The 23,336-nt window shown below is 39.5% G+C and overlaps 1 protein-coding gene and 1 non-coding gene across 6 annotated transcripts in view; both read left to right on the top strand.

The window, feature by feature from the left end:
- The window catches only part of LOC122453800 (histone-lysine N-methyltransferase SUV39H2-like), a 380,431-nt gene that overhangs the window by 200,035 nt on the left and 157,060 nt on the right, over positions 1–23,336 (top strand). The gene's annotated exons all lie outside the window — the stretch shown is intronic.
- On the top strand, positions 2,641–2,760 carry LOC122454086. The gene has a single exon (XR_006273305.1). It is a non-coding gene; the product is annotated as a small nucleolar RNA SNORA26 (small nucleolar RNA).

Below are 23,336 nucleotides of genomic sequence, written 5' to 3'. Positions count from 1 at the left end.
TTTTAGCAGGAAGGGATTTAAGACAGGGAGTTAATTGACTTGTAATCATTCAGAGAGATGCAGTAGATCAGGGTTGAACTTTATAAAACTCCCCCAATTCTTTACTTATTTTTTGGCTATTGTTCACTGTCTATCTCCTTCATAAAAGGTAAGCTCACAGCAAGGCAGCAGTCTTTGTTTTATTCCCTTGTGTACTTGCAGACACCAAAACAGTCTGGTATACTGTAGGTTCTCAATAATACTTTAATCATAATGATAATACAAGGTATACGGGGGAACTCTTGAAAGAGAGAATCCAGAAAAAAGGCCTTTTAGTCCATCCCCAAAGAAACCATAAATTACGAGTGACTTTTCTGAGTTAGGAGATATTTGGTCATACATCAGAGAACTTGTAGGAATATAGCCAGGTTGGTTCACTATAAGGAGCTATTTATTTATTTTTTGCCAAAAGGGTGAATCAATACATTTATATTTAATATGTGTAATTTAGGCCATATGTCATGCAGAATCCTTCTGGTTTCTATTACTTGAAAATTTTGATTAGTGGTTTTATAAATAAATTCCAGAATTATGCAATTTGAGATAAAGCTAGGTTGACTTACAAACTGGAATCATTTTGGGACTTCCCTGGCAGTCCAGTGGTTAAGACTTCACTTTCCAATGCAAGGGGTGTAGGTTCAATCCCTGGTTAGGGAGTTAAGGTCCCACATGCCTTGGGGCCAAAAAACCAAAACATATAACAGAAACAATATTGTAAAAAATTCAATAAAGATTGTGGAAATGGTCCACATCAAAAAATCATAAAAAAATGCAATAATGTGAACTAGGTAAGACTCAGTAATATATACCAAAATTTATCTATGATGATGAATTTCTTCTAGGTTCTGGGGAAGAGTTTGAAAGGTTTTTTACAGGTAGACAAAAACCAGAGGAGAAAGGGCATAGCAATCTGGGTTTTACGTACAATCCCAATTTAAGTCAATCTAAAAAGCTTGATTTCTGAATTACTACTTTAATTTGGGGCTACTATTTTAATTCTTGGTATGCTCTGTTATCTATTATAATTCTGATTATCAGTTTTTACAAGGGTGCATATACTGTTTGATTTGTTAGTATACTAGTAAAGTGATTAGGTCTGTGGGAACAGGGGAACTCAGGACTTTAACAGGTTGTATGTGCTTTATAAACTCACTGTCGTTTTGGAAAGATTGACAAAAGGAGAGCAGGAATTTCAGCATCAGCAGTGAACCAGTTAGGTTGTTTGCTTGCTTGTTCCTCCCACACTTCCTCCCTTCTTCCCTCCCTTGGAACCTTCTTTCCTTCCTCCATCCCTCCATTCCTTCCCTATCTCTCTCTCTTTGTTTCTCTTGAGTTCTATCCTTTATCTGTGTTTTAAAAAGCTCTATATGAGAGTAGACTAAGATACCTCAATATTCAATTAAATTAATTCATGAAAATTCCATTAAAAGAACATTAAAAAATCTACTCTAATTCAATAAGAGCCAGGGAACTTGGAACAAGTTTGACACTTCTGCCTTCAATCACTAAATTTTTATTGATAGACCTTAAACAATAATCACTTATTTAGATAACCACATTTATTCTCCCAATAAATCCCACACCACTGTCAGTTCTTCCCCATGTCCAAATAAAAAGGAAAATAAAATGCCTTGAGGCTCTCATCAATTTCACAGGACATTGCTAAAACTATGCTAGAGTCAGAATATTTATAAAAATTAACTGTATAATTAATTGTGCCCAAGTTAGTAAGCTGTCTACTTACAATACAGCTTTAGTTTAAAAATGGACTATTTTTATTTGTCAGTTATGTAGGCTCAGAAAAAGATGGATTATCTTGTGTAGGCAAAACATTTTACCATGGCCAACTAGCTGGCAGAATCTGCTGGCCAATTGAGCCCCGGGCTTCTGATCAAGCAGGAAGATCTCCTCTTCCCAAATCACTTGATGCTAATCACTTGATGCTAACAAAACAAACACAAAAACATATGTGAACTTGCAAACGCTTGAGAATCAGAATTACAAAAGACATTAGAGTCTACCAAGATGTTAAAGAAACTGTGGGTTTCCATTAGGGCTTCCCAGGGGGCACGAGTGGTAAAGAACTCACCTGCCAACGTAGGAGACAGAAGAGACTCAGGTTTGATCCCTGGGTTGGAAAGATCCCCTGGAGTAGCACATGGCAACCCACCCCAGTATTCTTACCTGGAGAATCCCATGGAGAGAAGAGCCTGGTGGGCTATAGCCCAAAGGGTCGCCAAGGGTCGGATACAACTGAGGTGACTCAGCACACACAGGTTTCAATTCAGATTTCTTGATTTCAACAAATTTATTGTTTTCAAGTTTGTAAATGGTTCATTGTTTCACTCTCTGGACCATTTTGCTGCTTGTTTGCAAACTCTTTTGAGGCAGAGTGATCTAAATCACTGTACTTTTCACAAACCGTTGACAATTCCTGTAAAATCTTTTTCTCCCAAGAGGAGTTCTAAAATTTATTGGTTAAGGGGCTATTTCGGTGTTATCAATGATCTATCAAATTCTGACCTCAGGATAATCTTCTCCAACAAGCCTTTCTTCATTATTTGAGAGAGAAACTTCCATTTAAGCTTGTATCTTCCTTAACTTCTCTTTTAAAAAATGAGAGCCTTAAGAGGCTAACACAGGAGGGTAAAGGAAGTCTCCATAAAACCCAGAGAAGAGATTTTTAGAACTCCTCTCTGGATCCTGTCTGGAGTCACAACTGAACCGGAAGATTTTAAGTCTTAGCACTTACTAGTATGTGTATAGTTAATACCAAAGTCATTAAATTTAAACTTGACCTTCGGTTTGAAAAAATAAAATAAAATAAAATAAAAAATGAGATATCTGTTCTCTGTATCTATGAGTTTAGTTAGTTTGTTTGTTTAGATCTCATATATAAGTGAAATCATATGGTGTTTATTTTTCTCAGTCTGCCTTGTTTCACTTAGCATAATGCCCACAGGATCCATACATATTGTGGCAAATGGCAGAGTTTCCTTCTTTTTTTTAAGGATAAATAACATTCCATTATATATATATATATACACACACACACACATACAGCGCGTGTATATGTACATATATAGATATACAGATATCTGTTTATCTTTTCTTTATTCATTCATTCAGTGATGGACACTTAGATTGTTTCTGTGTCTTAGCTATTGAAACAATGCTACAATGAACTTGGGGGTGCAGATATCTTTTTGAATTTAGAGTTTTTATTTTTTACCTCTTATTAATTACTGTGAAACATTCCCTCCCTTTTTTGCATGTCGGTGTATTTCGAATTCACAATAGCACTATGATAGAGATACTGTGTGCATAAATACTTACTTGAATCAAATAAGACTTTAAGTGCACCTGGGAGATTATTGTTAGCAGAATATTTAGTGTCACTCAAGTTGCGAGCATCTACTTTGTTCAAAGTACTCTATGGGATTCAGCAAAGAAGGGTTTTCTTTTTGTTAAAGAATAGAAAGAACCAGCATCTGATTTGTCTTTTTGGAAGCTGCCTATTTTCACATACTTGGGCTTCCCTGGTGGCTCAGATGGTAAAGAATCTGCCTGCAATGTGAGAGACCAAGGTTGGATCCCTCAGTCAGGAAGATCCCTTGGAGAGGGGAATGGCTACCCACTCCAGTACTGTTGCCTGGAGGAGTCCACAGACAGAGGAGCCCGGCAGGCTATAGTCCATGGGGTCGCAAAGAGTTGGACACGACTGAATGACTAATACATACACACACACACAAACTAGACCATGCTAAATAATACACTTAATTTTCATCTCAAGACTTCGTTCTGCCTGGTAGAGAGTGAAAATGTGTTCTTTGTCAATTCAGGGTGAAGTCAGCTGAATTAGGATGATTTTACCTCTTCTATTTGAAATCCTGGCTGGTCTTGTATAGGCTCCAGCTGCATCCACTGCTGTGTCCTTCCTGTCCAGCTGCCTGTGGTCTCATGTCTGCAGAGAGAACATGTTATTACTTGGCGAGGCTGCCCCAAGACTTTTGTCCCAGACACCCCAGACAGGCATTTGTACTCACGGGCTCCAGCCTTACCCTGGGGTGTGACGGAACTCCTAGCCGCATTCCTGGGCCCACAGGATGTGAAGCACTGGTCTTCTCTGTCTTTGTTTCCCTCCAGTCATGAGGGGATACTCTGTTGCTTCATCCCCCACCCCTGGGATCAGCCTAGGAGTGATGGGATGGGGATTAGGACTTCTTCTCAGGAACACCCCTTGGAGTCTTAAATGCTCCCCCACATCCTTCCCCCAGCCTGACTCTCATTTTTCTTCAGGGTTTGGAAAAACTGGCCTTCTTATTGATCATGTACTCTTTAAACTTTTCTGTTTTAAACCTGGGATGTGGCTTTAAAACTTTGATTCCTTTATTCTAGGATTCTAGGCAACAGCCACCACCTGGTGCAGTTGCAAGAAGAAAAGATTGAAGGACAGAAGTTTCAGAAAGCCTGTCTTGTTCGTATCAAAATGTTTTCCTTCTTTACTGGGTTTTCTTAAGGCCCATCAAACCTACTCACTATTTTTTATATCTCCAATTTAGTCTTCAACATTTTCTTTCTGTGTCTCTTTACTCTACAAGATCTGAATGTCTGAAAGGTCTAAAGTTTTACCTGTAGGTGTGTTTTGTGATACCTGCCACAGTCTGTGTAGGAATTGCCAATTTCATTAAGGAAATTCCCCAATTTCCTTTCTAAATCATCCAATGATCTCAGCTAATCCTACCACTCTCTTCCTTCTCAAGCCTGTTAAGTCATTTCTGGAGAACAGTGTTGCTATAAATATTTGTGGAAATATTAGCCATTAATGCAGTTTTCCCAGTTAGTGTGAAATCCTGGCCAGCATGGTTCTAATGACAGAACTCAATCTTGCTTGGTTATGGTCATAGAAAAATCTGAAGATCATTCATTCATGAATGAGAAGAGGTTATGTTGTGGTTCTGGGAGGAGCGGTGGTGGCGTAGAGGCTGGGTGAGTTGACAGGGAGTGGGGCTTTGGTGGTATTGATTTTTAGAATGCTCAGTAAATTTTGTGTAGAATTTCTACTTGGCTCTGAATTTTCTTTGATCGTTATCTTGGACACTAGCATTTGCCTCATTAAGGCGGTAATGCTGTAGTAGACAAAACTGTCTACCTGGACCCCATCCATTCATCTGGAATTTGTTATTTTGCACCTAGGTGAATGTTTAGGCATAAGCCATGTAGGTTAACAAGATGCGAGCAACAAACTAAGGCACAAGTGGAGAGAGAACTGACCCATATCGCTCGTGTTTTCTTCAGAGACTGAATTAAGTGACAAAGTTGTGGTAAGGTCAGAATTCAGTGGCTTGAACTTTATTAAGAAAGGTTCTCAGAATGATTCAGGATTGCACTACTTCAGAGAGGGGTCTTAACAGCGAGCAGCTAGTAGAGTCACACAGATCTAACTGGATGAAGATCTGGTCCTAAGAGAGCCTTGTGTTGGCATTCCACCCCCCACCCCCTTCCAAACTCCGACAGTCCACATTTTGATTTCAATGTGTGTCCCACACTGGAACCCTCATTTAATTTTGTCTTTGGGCTGGTGTCACCATCTCTCTCCAGCTCCAGACCATTGGCAGGTGGCCTTGTGTGTTCTTCCTCCTCCCTGAGAAGGAGTCCCCCACCAGCTTGAGAGGAAAATCAGATCATCAGTAGCATCACAGAATGCACTTCTCCACCCAGCTCTCCTCCAACTTTATGTCTCCCCAGGGATGTCTTACATATTCTGCAAACCTGACCACCAGGATACTGCCTCTGGTTCCCCCTCCTGGCTGGGCTTGAACTGAGTTGCTAATAATGGCCAAGCCCACCATCTGTGCTCCCACTCTGCCTGCTCGTTTGCTGAAGACCTGAGCCCTGTCCCTGGAGCTTCTACTGTAATCCTTGAGAACTCAGATGGCCACTGCCTTCTTCTCTCTGATACTAAGTATTGTGCTCACGCTGGTGTGCCTCACTATTCAGATGCACCTTTTCCCAGGAGGTCCTAGCCCCTCCACCAAATCTCTGAATGTTCTCCAACAAAAGCAGATCCTTTAACTCAAGCTGGAACCTTGGAAAATCCAAACACTTGCAGTCATAGAATCCTGTTTCCATATATTTATTTTTTAATTTAATGAATTCCCAGAAGCACTTTTCTGATCATGTTTCCTGAAACAATCTCTCCTGTTTTTCCCTTAAGCCTACTCTTCAAGCCTCTCCTCAATCTTGAGGGACTTACTGGACCCCAAAAATTGCTTTGTTACTCCAAGCTTGACAGGCTGCAGCCTAAACTGTGAGGCTGGTGACTGAGTTCTCATCGGTATGCTTTGGTCTTCCTTATGTATCAACAGGGTCATTTTCAGTGACTACCCTACAAGTAGTGTGTGGTTAGTGAGCTAGACTTGGAATTAGAGTGCCTAGGTTTGAACCTGATCTCTATAGTTAACCAGTTTTCTCTAGGTAGCTTGCTCTAAACCTCAGTATGCTCGTCTGTAAAATGAGTTAATGGTATAATGATAACCTCGTGGGTTATTGTAAACATTCACTGAGACAACATATGCAAAGCACTTTGCACAGTGCTGGGTACATTATAAATATATGTAAATGTTGTTATAATTATAAATGTAATGATTTGATACTGGATATGATTGTGATACTGGATATGATTCAAGACTGCTGTTTAGAAAATTCTAATCCTTGTGTTCTGCATACTGCTAATATTTTTTTTATTACTGTGTTCTTAAATTATGGGGTGATTTAGGAGGAAAAAACATGGCCTCTTTGTAGAGGAGTGAAAACTTACAAATCTAGAGTTAAAAAAAAAACAGTTTAATTTTTTTGAACCTCTTCAATAACTGTCTCCTGTGTGGGTAATGTAATTACCAGTGGAAAAATGAATAAAAGCTAAAACTCCATAAATTACGTTTTCACTGACTTTCTTTGCTTATTTTCTAAGGGGATGATTTTGACTTTTGGAACATTTTTTTGCCACTTTATTTTTTATGCACTAAGACATGACATAGTGGGCATTTTAATATATTCATTCATGTCCAGTTTCAACAAAGCTGGGTGGGAACTAGTACCCCATAATTCATGTACTAGGGTGTCTTATTACAATTATAAAGTTTTATTATAAAATGTTTTTTAATATTTATATTGTTAATTAAATGACGATGAATCGTCATAAATTCTGAACAGAGAGTTATATTCCATTAGTCCCTGCTCAGGCTTCTTATCAGCCAATCAGAATATTTGATTTCTCCATCTAACATATTCAGTTGTTTGATGGTAAAGCTTGCTGATGATGCTGGTTCCTTTCTGTACCTCTGGAGACTCTGAAAGAAGAAAGCTCTCAAGGTAGTTTATAACCCTTTTGAGTTATCACAAGGTGGTCATTTTCTTAGGGGCATTTTTAGAGTGCTTTGTAATCATTTAAGAAAACAAACAAACTCCTTTTGAGCTTTAGTTTCCAAGGTGTTTTCTATACTAGGGGTGGAAATATATGGTAACTATAAAAACATCAGTCATATCCTGATGTAAGGATTTCTGTCCCCCTTCACACACACGTATACGTAGTCACACAGCTGTTGTGATTGGACATTAAATGATGATGCAATGACCACCCAGGCACCAGTAAAAGGTAGGGAGCCAAGAAACCCCCAGGAGAAAGATCTAGACTTGCACTTTCCAAAAATGTAGCCAGTAGCTACACATGTGGCTATTAACTACTTAAATGTCAGTAGTGAGACTGAAGAAACAAATTGAGAAATTTTTTACTTTTAATTATTTAAGATTTAAATTTAAACAGCCAGTGAATTTTTTAAAAATCAGTTTTTCAGCCATATAGTTAAATTTCTGGGTTTTTTTTGGGTTGTTGTCGCTTTTTTTTTTTTTTTTGGCTGCATCACACAGCTTGCTTAGTTCTTTGACCATGGATTGAACTGGGCCTTGGCAATGAAAGCGCTAAGTCCTAGCCACTGGACTGCCAGGGATTTCCCAACACTAGTTATGTTTCAGTTGCTCAGTAGTCATATGTGGCAAATGGCTCTCAGACTGAGCAGTGCAGATATAGAAGAGACCCATCATCCCAGAAAGTTCTGTTGGGTAGCAGTAATCTAAACAGCATATTAAAAAGCAGAGACATCATTTTGCCGAAAGATCCAACAAGTCAAAGCTATGGTTTTTCCTGTAGTCATGTACAGATGTGAGAGCTGGACCACAAAGAAGGCTGAGCCCTGAAGAACTGGTGCTTTCTAACTGTGGGGCTGGAGAAGACTCTTAAGAGTCCCTTGGACACCAAGAAGATCAAACCAGTCAAACCTAAAGGAAACCAACCCTGAATATTAGTTGGAAGGACAGATGCTGAAGCTGATGCTCTAATGCTTTGGCAATCTGATGTGAAGAGCTGACTCACTGGAAAAGACCCTGATGCTGGGAAAAACTGAGGGCAAGAGGAGAAGGGGATGACAGAGGATGAGATGGTTGGACGGTATCACTGACTCAAAGGACACGAGTTTAAGCAAACTCAGGGAGATAGCGAAGGACGGGAAGCCTGGAGTGCTGCAGTTCATGGGGTCGCAAAGAATCAGACACGACTTAGCGACTGAGCAACAACAACAACAATCTTCAGGGTCAAGGGGGATGCTGTGAAGATGTAGGAGTCTTTCTTCCTTTTGTTCCACCATATTATACGTCCAGGCATTCTGTAGGAAGGAGAGGTGATAGATTATACCAAACTTAAGGAGCCTCGTGGTGGAGAGCATTGTAGCTAACATGCTGGAAGCAGAAGCTGAGGAGTTTTCTATTGCAAGAGGGCTACTGTACCTTCCAGGTGCCCAGATGTGCTGACATTAGAGTGAATTTAGTGAAAGACTACAAAGGTAATAGAATTGAAGACAAATGTTGAAAATATTTCAACAGAGCCAGAGAATTAAACATTGTCTTCTCCCACCCTACCTTTTTGTGTGGGAACAATCCTGGAACCCCAAAATCATCTTATTTACATTTCTGCTTAAACTCTAATGTTCATGTGAATCACCCAGGAATCTTGTTAAAATTCAGATTCTTATTCAGTAGGTCTGCACTGCAGTCTGTTCTTCTCCATTTATGACAAGCAACTGGATAATGCAAATGGTCAAAGACTACACTTAGGATTGCAAGGATCCAGAGTGTATAGAACGCGTTTGCACTTCAGACCTTCTGTATAAACACTGTCCTAATTGCTGCTTTAAAAAAGTGGAAGATTGTACCTCTCCAGAAATCAACATGCCTTCAGTTTTAAACTCAGACTTGGGAAGTTTGAGAGTAGCGGGTGCAAGGAGTCTGTTGTTTTTGGTCCATTACTTGGAATCCCAAGACTGGTGTAAATTTGTTCCAGTGTTTTTGTTTTTGTTTTAAATAATTGCACAGCACTTTTTATTTTCTTCAATCAGAAAAAGAAGTCCCATGTTTCTGGGAGGGAGGCCAGGTATCTGCAGGCCCTGCTCTGGGTGTCAGGACCCCAGAGGGTCAGGGTCCTCATGACCAAGCAGGGAGGAAGGCTTGGACCTGGAAACCGGAATGAGGTAGGGGTGTGTGTTTCTGTGGCCTCCGTGAACCAGGTCAGTACCAGAGGTGACTCACAGCCGGGTGAGATGGGCTCAGAAAGCCCTGAGTGGGCATGCCTGGTGGCCCACGCCGCTCTTCCACCTGTGCCAGGACTCCAGCACTAAGGGGTGGGGACCCTTGAGTGCAGGTGTGGGTCCATTCCAGTGTGTTCATAGAGAATTATGGTAGATTTAAATTTTGAGGAGCATTGACCTGCAAAGATTCAAATATCTTACATAAATGAAAAGAAAGTTACATGTTTCATTTTAGTATTGTGATTATTTTTCTAATAATAACTGCCTTTGAACAAAAGGCAGTTTCTATCTGATACTGTAATTCAGAGATAGTTGAAAAAGAAATTGATTTTAAGTAGAAACCAGCTATTGATCAGAAATGGGAATGGGAAACAAACATTTCTCAAATAAGGAAAAGTTCAGAATTAGAAGGCAGAGGAATTGCTGTTTGGAGAAATGCAATCAGGAATTTTCACAATATTTAGAGGCACTATAGGACTTCCCTACTTTGAAAGATGGGGAGGCTGGGAGTAGCTAAGGAGCAGAGGACTCAGAAGGAATGAGGTCTGTCTCTGTTCCTTGATTAAGTCTCACATGACAAGCGGGATTGGCTGAGCAAGTACAGCTGCATGAAAGGACTGTTGGGCTTCCTGGAGCCTAAGGCATCAGTGTGAGTATGCCAGGAAGATTTAGACCCCAAACTAAAGGTAAAGTTCCATCACTCCTACCCATATTAAGGCAGGAGATAGATGGACCCCAGACTGAGCAGCTGTAGTTCATCTCCTGTGGACAGATACTCCATAATGGCAATCAGAGAAGCTGAACCCTGCCCAGATAAAAGATAGAGACCACACATTTCTCATTCTCAAAGTCAAGGAGACCTTCCCAACTATACAGTTCTTTGAAGGTCAAAAAGGGAGAGGGTACCACCATAGTAGGTGATGTCAACCTGCCTATAGGTTTCTTCACTGGAATTCCATCTTGGCTAAGAGACGCACGCACACACATGGGAGGATCCTGAGATATTCCAAATACAGACTCAGAACCAGTCAAAGCAAAATGACTGGCCAAAGGAAACCTGGAAGAAACGCCCCATATGAGTGATTTAAACTATCAATACCATGAGGGTGCACGTACATCCCCTCCCTCTTGAATCTCTCTCCCACTTCCCGCCCCATCCCACCCCTCTGGATTGTCACAGAGCACAGGTTTGAGCTGTGCTGGGTCTTTGCTGCTGTGTGCAGGCTTTCTCTGGTTGCAGGTGGGGGCTGCTCTCTAGTCGCTAAGCATGTGCTTCTCATCCCAGAGGCTTCACTTGTTGCGGAGCACAGGTTCTAAGGGCACGTAGGCTCAGTAGTTATGACACACAGGCTTAGTTGCTCCACAGTATGTGGGATCTTCCCAGACCAGGGATTGAACCTGTGTATCCTTCATTGGCAGGCGGATTCTCTACTGCTGAGTCACCAGGGAAGCCCTCATTATACTGATTTTTTAAAAATTCTTTATAGGTGGCAAATTAGCTCCACCTTTGCAAATCTATTTCATCCTCATTTTCTCTCCACCTTTCTCAGCATCTTCTTTTGTACTTTCAGGTCTCAATTTATGTGTTATTTCTTCCAGAAGCTTTTCTCTGACTTCACAGACTGAAATAGGGTCTCCTGCCTCATGCTCTTGCCACATGGTTGTCCCAAGTCATATTTTTATCACCCTTTTTGTGACTATCTGACTCCCTCACAAGACTAAACTTTGAGCAGGAATCAAGTCCACCATTACTATTGTTGTGTGTTCTACTGTACTATGCCAAGAACATAATAGGCACTCAACACATATGTGTTGAATGAATGAAGGAATAATTATTTGTTTTGAGGTTGGTTTTATCAAAAGTATTATAAGCACTTTGAAAGCAAAGAGGGGATATTTTCACTGCTGTATCTCTCTCCAGGCAGAGTAAGTGTACATAGTAGATGCTTGATAAATATCTATTGAATAAAAATAGCCTACAACCATTTGGTTTTAATGTCAAATAATTTATGGCTTTAATGATAGGCAAAGTAGTGGTTGATTGTGACACTGTGTTCTAAGATTCTTATAAAAATTCTTTGCAAAATAAAAGATTTTCAAAATAGGGTCAAACTACTTTTATAAAACGGATTGGAAATATTTCCAGGATGCCAGACTATGAGCAGAAAAGCGCCAGACATTCCCCAGGCCCCTGGGCACGTGTTCGCACACCTCAAGGACAACCCTACTTTTCTTCAAAGTACAGCTACTGAATTAAAATCATGCAGCAATTAGCAGATGAAAACCATCCTGTATTAAAAGAAAGGAAGTGGAAGGTGAAGCAGGCTGGCCAGTGTTTTATGATTGCTTACTGTTTCCCTATTGTGTTTTTAAAAGGTTACATTTCAAGGGACAGTTTTCTCAATTTGGTTTCATTTTCTGAGGCAACACTGCAAATAAAAATCACTCAGAGGACCCAGATTCTTGCCAACTCTTGCTGATGCTACAGAGACATGCTTGAGTGTCTGAGTTCAACTGTTGTGAAAGATTGTTGTGAAAAAGAGATCAGGCAGAGTTGAGCTGCACCATGAGCAAAAGCTGTTCTGTTTTCACAGTGGGGGATCACTGCACACCCAGCAAGTGGGAAGAAATGAGAATACCTGCCGTGGAGATGTGAGAGGGAGAAATTGATTGTACACATTTAAATAGATGGGGCTAAGAGTTTTTCCTGACAGTAAAATTCCAGAATTCTAAGAAGGGGAATTTAAGAACAAATGCTTTGAGGTGGACACTGAGAAGTGTGAACTCTCTTTTATCCTCCTAAATCCTTCCTGGATGCAAGCCAGAAAACTTCTCAAGTCACTGGCATAGCTGTAAGTTTGTGGGCAGAGTGTGCTGAGTCCTTGCTGAGTCCCATGCAGGCTTGGGAACCCTGCTTGCTGTTTGCTGCAGAGATGTCTCTTGCAGAGGGAACTCATCTGGAAGGCTGTGGAATCTTGGCTCCGGCCCAACTCATTTACTGGTCAGAAAAGGTGATGGAAAATGTGCTTTGGGAAAACACAGATGGGTACATGAACCAGCAACCTTGCGCTTAACCCTTGATAGACTGAGAGACTGGATCTCACAATGTGGTCCTGGAAGCATCAGCCCAGCCTAGGGACTTGTGAGGAATGCCCATCCTGAGGCTGGGGTCGACTGTAGACCAACTAAATCAGAAACTCTGGAGGTAGGGCTCAGAAATATGTGTTTTAAGAAGCCCTCCAGGTAGTTTTTCTGGCCACATCAAAACCTGATAACTCCTTGCCTAAGATGCTCAGGGAACATGGAAAGTTTGTGTACCAAAAAGAATACAATGACAATGACTCAGAATCAATGTATTACTCATGCTAATAAAAGTAGGGAAAGACCAGACAGTCACAAATATCTTGAGCTGTGGCAATTTCAACATCATTATCAGTACCAGTTAGCGTTAGAGAAGGTCAATGTATTAATTAGCTATTGCCACGAAATTGTGCAGCAAACGAGCACAGCAACTCAGGGGTAGACCTTTTTCTTCCTCCTGCATCTGCAGGATTCCGTTGATCTCAGCTGGGCTCTCTTTTGTGTCTGAGGGCTTGTTAGATCTAGTTTGGGTTGTTTGGGGTGACTTGGCTTTGCTCTACAAGTCCCTCATCCTTCTGAGATTCCCAGATAACACAGGCGTGCCCTTTGTCCGGGCAATGGAAGTGGGGAACAAGCAGAAACACGCAGGTTTCTTGAGGTCCAGGCTTAGTACTGGCACACTTGTCAATTTCATCTCCTTCTGTTGGCCAAAGCAAGTCTCATGTCCAAGACCAGATTCAAGAGGTGAGAAAACAGATTTGGCTTTTAAGTGAGAGGAACTGTAAAGTCACAGGGCAAAGGCATAGATACAAGGAGGCATGAAGGACTGAGGCTCTTCATGTGATCAACCACCATCAACTGTAAATAAGCTTCTCTTTGAGCTCATTAGCAGCACTTGCATAAACAAATCCCAAATGTGAATTTGACCTAGAAAAAAAATGTATCTTTTCTTTTTGAAAAAATGTATTCTTTCCAAAAGAATACTGATTTTACTGATTTCAGTTGATTAACAGTATGATTCTCAGTGAAGACATGGTAAGTCAGATTAACTATGTGAAGAATTAGAGAAGGAATAAAAGGAAAGTAATTGTATTTTAAAACTCTAAATATATTGATCATGTTTAAGTCATTTCGTTTCACAATGGATATCAAAACCAAAAAATTTTCTTATCTACCCTGGACTCTTATTCTTCAGTAAACTCCTGGCATTCTATATTTAAAAGGAGTCATCTTATGTAACCTCTGTCTCAAACAAACTTTGTAAACTAGATCCTACCACAGCTTTTTGGGTTGGTTTAATTATTGTGTTCATAGTGTATTTCTGATTAGCTGCTGACTCGGAGGTGTAGGGGGTAAGTGAGCTTGCCCACAGTGGCCAGGTGTGGTCATTCATGAGCAGAGATTCAAAGAAGGGAGAAACCAGCATTGTGGGAAATGTGCTGCAGACACCCAGAGGCAGGGAGATTCCTGCCTTTTTCCCTGCCGGGTCTTCCAAGTGTGGACTCAATAGAAGAAGTAGCAGGTAGCTATGGTCTAAACTGTCTTTAACTTCTGAAAATGAGCATTTCCCTATGTTGGTGGCCAAGCCTCATTTTTTTTTTTCTTTTTGCAGGTAACAAAACAAAATGACTTTTTACTCACTGCCCTGAGTCTTAAAGTTGTTTATGAACTGAAAGAAACCTCAGATCATTTTTGAAAACACTGATTTTTCTGGTGAAAATACAATCCCTAAAGCAACGACAGAACTTACTAGAAGTCACCTGATTGGTTAAGAAAGGCCAACTAGTCAGAAAGAGAAAAAGAAATATCGTATATTAATATATATATATGTGGAATCTAGAAAAATGGTATAGATGATCTTATTTGCAAAGCAGAAATAGAGACACAGGTGAAGAGAACAATGTATGGATACCAAGGGGCAAAAGGAGGGGTGGTATAAATTGGGAGATTGGGATTGTCATATATTCACTACTATGTATAAAATAGATAAATAATGAGACCCTGTTCAGCAGTAAAGAATCCACCCACAGTGCAGGAGCCACAGGAGACGCGGGTTCAATCCCTGGGTCGGGACGATCCCCTGGAGGAGGACATGGCAACCCACTCCAGTACTTTTGCCTGGAGAATCCCATGGACAGAGGAGCCTGGTGGGCTACAGTTCGTAGGGTTGCAAAGAATCAGACATGACCGAAGGGACTGCTGTGCTTATTCGCTTAGTTGTGTCCGACTCTTTGCGACCCCATGGACTCCTCTATCCATGGGGATTCTCCAGGCAAGGGTACTGGAGTGGGCTGCCATGCCTGCCCTCCTCCAGGGGATCTTCCCAATCCAGGGATGGAACCCAGGTCTCCTGCATTGCAGGCGGATTCTTCACCATTCTAGCCACCAGGGAAGCCCACTGTGCAGCACAGGGAACTCCGCGCTCTGTGGTGACCTGCATAGGAGGGAAATCCAAAAAGAGGGGATGCATGTGTTTGTACGGCTGATTGACTTTGTTTTACAGCGAAAAATGACACAGCAGTGTAAAGCAACTGTACTCCAATAAAAACAAGAAAGGCCAACGATAGGAGCCAGTGTGCTCATTATACCACACTTTTCCTTTTGGAAGCGAGTATTCATGGTTTGCTGAATTAAACCCAGAATAGGTCCTAGACATTAACGGAATTCAATTTTCCTATTTATGAATTGGAGATAAATATGCTTGTTAGGTGCATAGAATGGTTGAGTCAGGAACAAGTTCTTTTCTTTTAGAAATTAGTGACTGTCTTTAAGTGATTTGGGAAAAAGCACCACCGGCTTATCATTTTAAACAAGTTCACTTGGTCGACAGTGAGCTCCATTACTGAGTTGAGATATGCTAGGCATAAAGTGAGTGGTGGAGTTCAATGTCTTTTCCAACAACTGGAGTTATTTGCTTAAGATGTTTATTTTAAAAAAGACCTTTGAGGTACAACATGAGCAGGGAGTGGGGCATGAGGGAGGGGTCCAACACCTGCCACTAAGTACTCTCAGGGCACCCCTCCTGGCCCCCTTGAATGAGGGACTGCCAGAAGCAATGCCTAAAATTTGCTTGGAATTCATTTCTTCTCTTTCTTTTTTTTATGATGCTGAAGCAGGGGATAAAAAGATAAACGATTGCATAGCCTGGCACGTGAATGCTTCCCCACTGCGTGCCGCTTTTGTGGGGCGCAAGTAGCAGCCGCCAACCGCTGTTTTATTAATAATGAGGCATTCACATAAATTCCATGCAAAATTGATTTTTGACTGTTATGTAAGAATCAAATACCAGGCTTTAAAAAGTAATTGAGAAATCTATTTGTAATTTACTTTGCCTATAAGAACCCGCTGTCCTGCCATAAACAATTTTACAGTATTTCCCCCCCTGTTAAACAGCTATTTTTACACATCTGTTTGGCCTCTCTTGGATGACATGCAGTCAGGAGGTGTAATGAATACAGGTTTGAAACAACATGTGGCCACAGTTTCTTTCAGTTTCATCTTCAAGGGGATCTCTTGCAAGTTGTGATATCATTTTCATCACAGTACAGGTGAAGTGTGTTAATGGCTAATTATCTGACCCTGGATGTTGATTGATGAATCATAAAAACACTTTGTGACAATAAGAAAGCATGATGAACTGGCTAAGCACTGCCAAAAAAAAAAAACAACCACACCCTGGAAACCAAAAAATTAAAAAAAAAAACAACTCTCAAACACCCAAAACTAACAAACTGAAACACCCTGTTTCTCACTGTCTCCAAATGCCTTAAGGAGCTATGTTCCAATGAAAAAGTCTCCTGTAATGAAGATTTTTCTCTGGGAACCTATTTAAGTAGTTTTGTATATGTTAAAACATACAAGTAGTTTTGTATATATTAAAGTCAGCCAAAATTATTTAAGATATAGCTTATTTATTTCTGATTTTTATTCAGATGGAGATTAGAGGGACAATAAGTTTAAAAACACCTTCAGAAAGTCAATCTTTTACATATATTGTATAACTTTTGTGTATATTTGCTTGGTATTATTTTGCGGAAGTGTACATACTCAGTTCTAATGCTAAAATGTTTTTTTTCTTTCTTTTTTAGGGATTGTGAAGCCCTAGTAATTAAACAAACTATTTGCCTCAGTTTTATTGAGGTATATATTACATAGGATAAAATTCTAAGTGTACAGTTTAATAAATTTAGATAATTGTATGTGGTTGTCTAACCATTTCCATGATCAAGATAGAACATTTCCATCACCCTAAAAAGTTCCCTTGTGACCCTTTTCAATCAGTCCACTCCCCCAGCTCCTGCCCTAAGGCAACTGCTGATTTACAGTCTCTACAATTTTGCCTTCTCTTGGATTTCATATAAATGAATCATAGTATGCAGTCCTTTGTGTTTAACTTTTTTTCACTTAATGTTTCTGACATTCATCTATGTTGTTGAGTGTATTAATACATATAAATACAGTATATTTGGTTCTGTGTTGAGTAGTATCCCATGGTATGTATAAACCAAATTTGTTTTTCCAATTACTAATCCGTACTTGGTTTGTTCCCAGCTTTTGACTATTGTAAATAATACTACTATAAACATTCATGTAAAAGTATTTGTGTAGACATATTTTTATTTCTTTGGGGTGATTATCTAGGAGTGAGATTTCAGTGTCATACGGGGCTTCCCAGTGGTATGTTAACAAATTTATAAATATTGATGAACTGATGAACAGTGCTTGTGGTACAGAACCTGCTTGCAAATGCAGGCGACATAAGAGACTGGGTTCGATCCCTGGGTCGGGAAGATCCTCTGGAGGATGGCATGGGAACCCACTCTAGTGTTCTTGCCTGGATAATTCCAGGGACATAGATGCCTCGTGGGTGGCAGTCCAGACGGTCGCAAAGAGCTGGACACAACTGAAGTGACTTAGCGTGCATGCACATGTGATAAATAGCTCATGTAGTTTTAGTTGGCATTTTTCTCATAATTTGTGATATTAGACATCTTTTCATATACTAATTGGCATTTATATATCTTCTTTTGTGAAATGTTCAAATCTTTCCCCGGTTTTTATTGTGTTGTTTCCTTCTTATTGGGTCTTCCTTGATGGTTCAGACAGTAAAGAACCCACCTGCAAGACAGGAGACCCAGATTCAATCCCTGCGTCCAGAAGATCCTCTGGAGAAGGGAATGACTACCAACTCCAGTATTCTTGCCTGGAGAATTCCATGGACAGAGGAGCCTGAAGGGCTCCATGGGGTCACAAAGAGTCGGACACGATGGAAGACTAAGCATACCCGCTTATTGAGTTGCATAATTTTGTTATATATTCTGGATACATTTTTAGATATATGTTTTGCATTTCACAGTTTTTTGCTTGCCTCTTCTCCCCCACCTCTAGTTTTATTGAGGTATAATTGACATATAGCAGTCTGTAAGTTTAAGATGTACTGACTTGATTTATATATATTGTACTGTGGAATCATAACTTTGTCTTTTTAGCTCTTTTTTTAAGGAGCAAAAGCTTTTAATTTTGGAAAAGTTAATTTAATGAATATTTTCTTTTGTGATTTGTGCTTTTATGCTTTTTCTAACTGGATATCACAAACATTTTCTCCTGTAGTTCTTGTGTTTAAATCTATGATCTATTTTGAGTTCATTTTTGTATGTGATATAAGATATGCGTAGAGGCTAAAAATTTTCTGTTACAGATACCCAGTTGTTTTAGCTGGACATCCCATTTGCTGATTTTTTTGTTTAATTACCTTGGCATCTTTGTCGAAAAACCAGTGACCATGTAAGTTTGGTTCTGTTTCTGTAACTGTATTCTGTTCAACCAATCTATAAGTCTATCTTTGCTCTAACTCTCTTGATTTTAGTAGCTTTCTTATAAGTCTTAGAATCAAGTAGGGTAAATCCTCCAATTTTATTATTCTTTTTCAAAATTGTTTTGTCCAGTCCAGACCTTTTGCATTTTCAACAAATTTTAGTGTCTGCTTGTCAATTTCTTCAAAGATGACTTGGGATTTTAACTAAGGTTAAATTGAATGTTTAGATCAATTTGGGAGAATTCATTCTGAAATATTAAATCCACTTGAAACTATTACTAAAATTGTAAGTACAACATGCACACTAAAATGTCACATGTAACAGTTTTTAACATACTGGCAAAAATGAATGTCAGTTTCTGCAACCAGGTTAGCAACTTTTTTTTGCAGACATAATAAGCTCTTTCTGTCATATCTGTTTAGTCAAGGTATGACCTGAGATCACAAACCACTACTGAGACTATTAAAACTATTATTAAAAGACATTTGCACCTGAACCATTATTTTCTCAATTCTATGCACTCTAAATAAAATATAGCTTGAAGTAAGAGGCCTAGCTAGAATTCCCATTGCAGCTGTGTTTATCAAGGCAGTTTCATTATTTCATTAACTGAATTTATAATAAATATATTGTCAGCATATTTAGAAATTAGAATGTTCACAAATTTTTACTAATATAAACTTTCTCAAAATGTTTCATACAATTTAACTGCAGGCAAGATTTTGATTGAAATTCTAGTAGAGAGTTAGAATAGAGGTACTGCATTTTATCAGAAAGAAAAGAGATTTGAAACAAGGGAGACCTGAGTTTAAACAACAGCTCTATTCCCAAGTGGCTTGAGCAATTTATTCATATTTATGAGCTCAATTTGTCCTTCTGTAAAAAGGGGATAATAATGCCTAACTCACAGGTGTGATGCAATGAAATATCATATGTAAAACACCTATAGACAATGTATATATATAAGGGAATGGTCTTTTTTTTTCCATTTATTTTTATTAGTTGGAGGCTAATTACTTTACAATATTGTAGTGGTTTTTGCCATACATTGACATGAATCAGCCATGGATTTACATGTATTTCCCATCCGGATCCCCCCCTCCCACCTCCCTCCCCACCCCACCCCTCTGGGTCTTCCCAGTGTACCAGCCCCGAGCACTTGTCTCATGCATCCAACCTGGGCTGGTGATCTGTTTCACCCTTGATAATATACATGTTTTGATGCTGTTCTCTCAAAAAATCCCATCTTCGCCTTCTCCGACAGAGTCCAAAAGTCTGTTCTGTACATCTGTGTCTCTTTTTCTGTTTTGCATATAGGGTTATTGCTACCATCTTTCTAAATTCCATATATATGCGTTAGTATACTGTATTGGTCTCTATCTTTCTGGCTTACTTCACTCTGTATAATGGGCTCCAGTTTCATCCATCTCATTAGAACTGATTCAAATGAATTCTTTTTAATGGCTGAGTAATATTCCATGGTGTATTATCCATTCGTCTGCTGATGGGCATCACTTCTAGGCACACACACTGAGGAAACCAGATCTGAAAGAGACACGTGCACCCCAATGTTCATCGCAGCACTGTTTATAATAGCCAGGGAATGGTCTTAATAAGAGTGGGAGCAAAATGTAGGTCTTGGAATCTGTTGAAAATTTTGGGGGGGGCCTGATGAGTGATGAAATGGATTGAAATGCCAAACTAGGCAGTTTGTCTGTTCTCTGAATGGTTTACACCTGGCAGTGTGTTCTTCTTTGCCTCCAGGTCCCTAATAGCAACTTAGCTACTCAAAGCTCAGCATGAAGACCATCACTCAGCAATGTTCCAGGGGGAAGTCTGGGACTGGATGAGTAGTGCTAAGTTTAAGTGACCCTCCACAATCTGTTTGGAAACCCTCATTCCTTAAAAACTTTCCATAAGTGCTAATAAGTGTTCTTCATGTATTGGCCTTCAGTATACTCATATGTTTTTTCGCTAGTTCCAGTGACTCTCCCCTTACTCCTGTTTCGCCCTTTTCTTTACTCATACTCAGCACAGGCATGTCAGTGAATAGTCATCCTGTGACCACTGTAAGCAGCTACAAGCTGTTAATACTTGGCCTCAGCTGCTCATTCCCCGCTGTCCCAGGGCCATCGGAGGTGGAGTGGTGCAGTGAGACAATGTGGTGACCACAGACTGGGAGACAGAAGCCTTGGTGTCCATCACTTGACAGTATGAACTTGGCCCGTTTCCAGATCTCAGTTGCTTCCTTGATAAAATGCCTGACTTATCCAGGGGCCTGTCATGGGGAGCTGTATGAGAAATTGCATGGAGCATTGCTCTGTAAACTGGAGAGGGCTATATAGACCTCTGAGGCTGCCGTGATATGATGCCACTATCACCGTGTTCCATTTCCTCCTCCCACCAGAGCCGCAGGAAGTTCCGTCCTCTCTAAATTCCTTGACTTGAATGAAACAGAGTGGTGGGGGGTGAAGGTGGAGTAGAGTGGCGTGGCCATGGAGATGGTGGTGCTGGCTGCACACACACACACAGGAAACCAGAGTCACAGACGCCTGGAACTGCGTGAGACCACACAGACCATCTATTTAAGGAGAAATATTTCCTCCATTTATGTATGGAGAAAAGAAGCATAGGTTCAAGAGCCCCGGCGGGGAGGGAGGGGGATTAAGCTTCCCGTTGGCATCTTACCTGAGTATCAGAGATGCATGTATTTTGTAGTTTATGATTGAAGGAATCTAGACTGAAAGATTTGCAAGTGAGTTGAAGGACAAACAATTCTGTAAACAACTGGAATATTCTTGGTGTCTGGTAAATAAACAGAAAACAAGAAATTATTCCAACAAAAGGTGAAAAATTATTATTTCTAATTTTTTAACAAATAAAGTCAAAAAGTTTTGGATGAACTAGATGAGCTGAATTTTACTGATTTGTTTTTGGTTACTGGTCATTTTATTCAGTCATTTTTCTGGTTTACTGAATTTTAATGATTTACTTGCTATTTGTTTTAGTTGGTTAAACCGCCAAATGGCTGTGTCCAGAAATCTAATATTTAAGTGATAAATGAATTTTTAAAATGTGATATATCCATATAATGCAGTATTATTTAGCCATGAAAAGGAATGAAGAGCTGACACATGCTGCAATGTGAATGAATCTTAAAAACATTGTGCTAACTGAAGGAAGTCAGATATAGAAGGCCACATATTGTAAGGTTCTGTATATAGAAAATGTTCAGAATAGGCAAATAGAAACATAGGAACAGAAAAGAGATTAGTGATTTCCAGGGCCTTGTGGGAGAAAGGAATAGGGAGTGTGGGGTTTTTTTTTTTTTTTTTTTTTTTTGGAGGGAGGGAACATTGAAAATACTTTGGAATTAGATAGTGGTGATAGTTTCACAACCTTGTTAATATACTAAAAAATCACTGAATTGTACAGTTCAAAAGGGTGAGGTTTATGGTATGTTAATCATATCTCAACAGCAACAAAAAAGAAATATATGTATATTTTAAAAATCTACCATAAGAAACATTCTCAAGCATTAGGAATAGAATTTTCTTGTCTCTCATCTATACCATGGATGATGGCATTGTTGGTGTAATTGAAAGGAACAATAATCTTGGTAAGCAGTATGATATTGGGGAAGACATTGCACTTTTCTTAGCCTCGGTTGCCTAATCTATAAAATGAAGATAGTAAGTTCTGCCCTACCTATGTCACCAAGTAAATGTGAAATAACACTAACAGCACACATTTATAAACTCTCATTATCTACTAGGCATTATTGCTGGTGTTCTATACCTATGATTGCAATTTTCTTAGGAAATATGAAGTATTCTTATCCTGATTTTACAGGTTAAGAAAATAAAATACTGTGTTTATAACTGCTATGCAAATGAAAAGTATGAATATATTGTCAATACTTAATTTCACAAAATCACTAAAAATAATGCTTAATTTTTCAGTTTAAGAGAGTTTATTAAAGAGAGGTGTCCATTGAGAAAGTCAGAAAATATAAAAAGCTATAGGGAAGAAACTTAAAATCAATTCATAAACCCAAAGAAAACAAACACATATTCTTGTATCTTCAGTTTTTTAAGAAGTATTAATATATGTACGCAAACATCTATATCTATATGTATATGTATATATATTGGTTTTACATGATAAAAACAATATGATATTCTGCTCAAAATTCTCCAAGCTAGGCTTCAACAGTATGTGGACCGAGAACTTCCAGATTTTCAAGCTGGATTTAGAAAAGGCAGAAGAAGCAGAGATCAAATTGCTAACATCAGTTGGATCATATAAAAAGCAAGAGAATTCCAGAAAAACATCTACTTCTGCTTTATTGACTACGCTAGAGCCTTTGACTGTTTAGATCACAACAAACTGTGGAAAATTCTCCAAGAGATGGGAATACCAGACCACCTGACCTGCCTCCTGAGAAATCTGTATGCAGGTCAGGAAGCAACAGTTAGAACTCGACATGGAACAACAGACTGGTTCCAAATCGGGAAAAGAATATGTCATGGCTCTATATTGTCACCCTGCTTAGTTAACTTATATGCAGAGTACATCATGAGAAAAGCTCTACTGGATGAAGCACAAGCTGGAATCAAGATTGCTGGGATAAATATCAATAATCTCAGATATGCACATGACACCACCCTTATGGCAGAAGCAAAGAAGAACTAAAGAGCCTCTTGATGAAAGTGAAAGAGGAGAGTGAAAAAGTTGGCTTAAAACTCAACATTCAGAAAAC

The sequence above is a fragment of the Cervus canadensis genome, chromosome 15 (assembly GCF_019320065.1).
Source record: "Cervus canadensis isolate Bull #8, Minnesota chromosome 15, ASM1932006v1, whole genome shotgun sequence".
Lineage (NCBI taxonomy): Eukaryota > Metazoa > Chordata > Mammalia > Artiodactyla > Cervidae > Cervus > Cervus canadensis.
Note: the sequence above shows the minus strand (reverse complement) of the source record. Positions and strands in the feature narration are given on the sequence as shown.